This window comes from Triticum aestivum, chromosome 6D, assembly GCF_018294505.1.
Source record: "Triticum aestivum cultivar Chinese Spring chromosome 6D, IWGSC CS RefSeq v2.1, whole genome shotgun sequence".
NCBI lineage: Eukaryota > Viridiplantae > Streptophyta > Magnoliopsida > Poales > Poaceae > Triticum > Triticum aestivum.
In genome coordinates this window covers 99,911,392-99,916,988 of record NC_057811.1, presented here as the reverse complement: position 1 = coordinate 99,916,988, position 5,597 = coordinate 99,911,392, and positions in this window count along the sequence as shown.

Below are 5,597 nucleotides of genomic sequence, written 5' to 3'. Positions count from 1 at the left end.
TGGTCCGGTGGCTGGCCGGACTGGTGAGGTTGCCGAACTGAAGCGGCAACTTGATGCGGCAGATGCCGACATCGTGCTTGTAAACAAGCGGCTTGACGAGGCACATGGTATGTATTCTCCGGTGGTTAACAGGTATTAAGAGGAGCATGATGCTGGTATCTATAATATTCTGTGACTGCAGATGGAGCTGCCGCCGTGGAGACCCTTCGGGCGGAGCTCGCCTGAGCCAAGGAACAAGCCAGGAGAAGTGATGCGGCCGCCCTAAAGGCGGTCGAAGAGTTAAGAGCCGAAAAGGCTGCTCATCGCCAGAGCGAGGATAAAATAGCCAAGATGGCTATTGAGCTGAAGGATGCCACCGACCGGTATGAGCTTATTGAAAGGGAAAGCCAAACGAAGACGGCGGACCTGGAGAAAGCCATGGTAGCAGCCAAGGAGACCCGCTCTAAAATCAGAGCGGCGAAGGAGGAGCTACGTCAAGCCGGAGATATCACGGCTGGGAAGCCCTTTTTGTTGCGGACAAAGTTCGGGGATCCAAAGTATGCCCTTCTGGATCAGCTATGGAGTTCTGTAGACGCGTACTTGGACTTGGCAGCGAGTGCTGCTGATGCGACTGAGTTTTTCAAAGGTCAAAAAGATCACGAAGTGGAAAAGTTGTTTTGTTCGCAGTTCAGTGCTCCAACGCGTCCGCTGCTGTTAAATGACCAAATGGCCGAGTGGGCTGAGCTCCATAGGTTGTCCGGGCTTGCCATGAGGTTTGTTGTGGATCATCTTTGGCTGGAAGGACCATGGCCGAATAGTTATTTTGGTTTAGTGCAACGATTTCTTGGTGCTGTGCCGCATATCAATGCTGTAAAGAGGTCGACGTGCATAGAGGGTGCGCGGATGGCTCTTGCCCGTGTCAAGACATACTGGGCAGAGATGGAGGCCACCGCTATTGCAACCCAGAATCCGGCCGTAGGCCAGGTTTCTGCCGAGCACTATTTTGAAGAAGTCCTAGAAGGTGCTCGTGTAATAGAGGCTCAGTGCTCGAAGAGTATCATGTTCGAGTGACATGTATCCCTAATTGTGAAAACAATGCTATTTGGATTATAAAGGCTGTGTTTATACTTTTGCCTGAAAGTATTATGATGCCTCCTGTGCAGCCGTTTATGTATGTATATAACCTAAAAGTTTGCAGTCGTCGGCTTCAGCCCCCACGCATATAATGTGGGGGTGTTCGGAAAAGCGCGTGTTCACACTTGATCCAACGTCTTGGTCCGTTAAGGAGGTGATAGTGCGGCGAACAAGGCAAATGGACTATATTGCTTTAACACTTTCACTTAGCCATAGGAGTTTGACAGTGGGGCTACTATATAGCCCCTGGTACTTCCGCGCTTATCCGAATACGGGGCGCGTACATACATGACCGGGGACACCGGACCTTCGTTAATGCGGAGGAATCGCAAGGATTCCGCTGAGTCATCGAGTGGTTGACCAGTCTCGCGCTTTATCATGACAGTCAGTTTTCGGCTTTCTCTACTGAGGTGCTCATCCGGATGAACCAGGGCACAATCGCAGTAGTTCTCCCGGTGCCACCTTAGTCGATAGAGCGGAACGTAAGGTAGCAAAACACGGGAGCCGGGCAAACCCAACTATTGACCAAAGACATGATTCGTAGCTGATGCATATAAGGCCAAACTCGCGACGCTGAACACTCCCAAAGGTATTCGAACTTTACCAAATATACCGGGCGGAGTAACGCCCTTGATAATGAACCCTGAATTTCCAGGTACGTGCATTAGTCTGACGTGGCAAAATGCCAATAACGCCAGCATCCCTCTCGGTTGTGTTGAGTATCCGGGGGGTATGAAGCAACAAGGCACAGTAAGAAAGGTTTACACAGGGTCTTAATCTAAAAAGAAATCTTTGAGCGGGGCCCTGCTGCAAGTCTGCGCCTGTGTCTCCGTTGTGCCGTATCCTGGAAGGGTGTAGCACGATTGTCATCTGTAAAAGAGAAAAACTTAGGTGAAAGTCTTCGTGCGAAAAATTGATTATTTTTAATAGACCATTAAAATTCAATCTAAATAGGGTCAAGCCGAACAGTAGTTCTTTTTACATGCGGGAAGCCCCTAGTGCCACCTATGGGGGTATATCCATATACCCAGTCTCAGGTTTATCTGAGCTGTTACATCCAGTGGTGCGCCGGACTCGTCTAGCCGTGTCCGCAGTCTTGACGACCGATCATTTATTCTGGCTGGAAAGGTCGTTCAGTGTTCCGCTGTTAAAGCCGCCACACATTTTTCCGCACGCAAGGAACACTCTGTGTTTCTGCTAACTATGGTGATGCCACGTGGACCGGGCATCTTAAGCTTAAGATAAGCGTAATGCGGTATTGCGTTAAAAACGAGTGAAGGCCGTTCTTCCGAGTAGTGCTTGATAGCCTCTTCGGAATGGAGCGATGTCGAAGGTTAACCTTTCACTTTGGAAGTTGTCAGGAGAACCGAATACAACTTCTAGTACAAGAGAGCCCGTGTAGCGGGCCTTTGTGCCTGGTATTACTCCTTTAAAGGTAGTATTGCTTTGGCTAATTCTTGTCGGGTCTATCCCCATTTTGCGTACTGTGTCCTGATATATCAGATTAAGACTACTGCCGCTGTCCATAAGGACTCGGGTGAGATGGTATCCGTCAATTATTGGGTCTAGCACCAAGGCAGCCGATCCTCCGTGCCGGATACTAGTCAGGTAATCCCTACGATCGAAAGTGATCGGGCAGGCCGACCAAGGGCTGAACTTGGGGGGTGACGGGCTCCACGGTGCATACGTCTCGGAGTGCGCGTTTGCTCCTCCTCTTTGTTACGTGAATCATGTTCACTGTTTTGACTTCTGGTAGGAATTTTTTCTGTCCCTTAGTGTTTTGCTGGCGAGGCTCATCCTCGTCTTCAGTTGGTGTCTCCCTCCCCTCGTGTTCGGCGTTTAGCTTGCCGGCCTGCTTGAAGACCCAGCATTCTCTGTTGGTATGATTTGCAGGTTTGTCGGGGGTGCCGTGAATCTGACATAATCTGTCTAGAATCTTGTTTAGGCTGGACAGCATCCGTTGACCAGATCATGAGCCCCTGAATCCGGCGTTCACCGCCGTGTTGTCTGGGCTGTCTTCATTGTTTCGACGCTTGCTTTTGTTGCGTCGTGGTTTTCCATTGCCATCCCTGACTTCGGATGTGCCTGGGTCGCTGGTGCCGCTACGGGCCAGGCAACTATCTTCGCCCATGCAAAAGCGATTCATAAGGCTTGTTAAGGCTGCTATTGTCCTCGGTTTTTCCTGGCCGAGGTGTCTGGCGAGCCATTCATCCCGGACACTGTGTTTGAAAGCCGCTAAGGCTTCGGCGTCCGGGCAGTCGACGATTTGATTCTTCTTAGTGAGGAATCTGTTCCAAAGCTTTCGGGCTGACTCTCCGGGCTACTGAATTATATGACTTAAATCGTCTGCATCCGGAGGTCGGACATAAGTCCCTTGGAAATTAGCCCTAAAAGCATCCTCAAGCTCTTCCCAACTTCCAATTGAGTTTTCGGGGAGGCTCTTCAGCCAATGCCGAGCTGGTCCTTTCAACTTGAGGGGCAAATATTTGATGGCGTGGAGATCATCTCCGCGAGCCATATGGATACGAAGGATGAAATCCTCAATCCAAACCCTAGGGTCTGTCGTTCCGTCGTATGCCTCTATGTTCACGGGTTTGAATCCCTCTGGGAATTCGTGATCCAGCACCTCATCGGTGAAGCATAGGGCGTGCGCGGTACCCTTGTATTTGGATGTGTCATGGCGTTCTGACGGTTGTAGTGTTCGGTTTTGATTCTGCGCCGGAGCGCGCTTCCTAGATCCATAGATGGACTTGGTCATACCGGCTTTTTGATGCAAGTCCTCACGTGAGTCATGTGCTGACTTATGTGCGACATCGTTAGCCGCCCTATCGCGGCCACGGGGTGGTCGATCCGGCTGATCGGCCGTTTTATTTTTCGGCTGTATAGGCTCTAAAGCCTCGTCATCGAATTCAGGCAGCAGCTTGCGCTTTGGGTAGCTCTTTGTGTGGCGACTGCCACCGTACTTTTCTTCAGTGTCGAGCACTTTGTTCCATCTACTATTGAGTGTATTTTGCGCGGCCTTAAGCCTTTGCTTCTGCTTCTTTAGACTGCTTGCGGTGGCAATAAGCCTTCTATGGAGATTCTCTTGCTCCATGTGTCTATCCGGGATGATGTGTGCATCGTCGTCCGGACTATTCTCCTCTCCGGAGGCGGGTTGATTAGCTTTACCCTCGGCTTCGCCGTGATCGGACAGCGGCTCCGTACTATGTTCGCCGTCCGCTGGTTCATCCTGCTCTGTCGCTGGGTCCACGTGGTCGTCGTTTCCTTTGGAGTCGACCGGGGTATTATTCTTTCCTGCAATGTTATCACTTTTTTGCGGAGGCGGGATTTGGAGCGGCGCCTACGTCGTCGCTTTGGTTGCTTCTCGAGGGAACTATCCTTCGCTGCATCCTTCCGTTCCTTGTCTTTGTTTTCTTTGGGTGTATACACCATATATATATCGTGTGATGAAGTGGCTGTCCAGCGCTTGTGGGTGGTGGTTCCTGTTCCTCTACGACATCGTCGTCCATACCGTCGATGTCTTCGGAGCTGAAATCGAGCATGTCGGATAAGTCGTCGACAGTGGCTATTAAGTGGGTGGTGGGTGGGGAACGAATTTCTTCGTCGTCCGCTTCCCACTCAAGCCGGACATAGTTCGTCCAAGGGCCTCCTGACAAGGAGAGAGACCTTAATGAATTTAGCACGTCGCCCAAGGGCGAGTTCTGAAAGATATCCGCGGAGGAAAACTCCATGGTCGGCGCCCGATCGATAGGCATGGACGCAGGCGGTTCGGAGCCCGTGGCCGGGGACGAATCCAGGGATCCGGCAACACATGTCTTGTAGTAGGTGAAGTCAGTATTCGGCTCTATCGCCACTGAGTGTGCGGCCTCCGTGGCGGGGTCCATCCACCCGTCCTCCGACAGCGCAATCTGCTCCGGATTGAGGGCCGGAGTAGCCACAGGTGTGATCTCCCGAACACCGTCCAACGGCAGAGCTAAGTCATGCTCGTCGTGACCGTGCAGCGCACCTGACACGGGCTCGAGTTCGTCGAAGTCCAAGTCTCCGCGGATGTCGGCAGTATAGTTTATGTTTCCAAACCTGACCTGACGACCAGGGGCGTAGCTCTCGATCTGCTCCAGATGGCCAAGCGAGTTGGCCCGCAGTGCGAAGCCGCCGAACACGAAGATCTGTCCAGGGAGAAAAACTTCACCCTGGATCCATCAAGCCTTATGGTGACGGCACAGTGGAACTCTCAATGAAAGCACCAATGTCGGTGTCAAAACCGACGGATCTCGGGTAGGGGGTCCCGAACTGTGCGTCTAAGGCGGATGGTAACAGGAGGCGGGGGACGCAATGTTTACCCAGGTTCAGGCCCTCTCGGTGGAGGTAATACCCTACTTCCTACTTGATTGATCTTGATGATATGAGTATTACAAGACTTGATCTACCACGAGATCGTAGAGGCTAAACCCAAGAAGCTAGCCTATGATTATGATTGTTGTTGT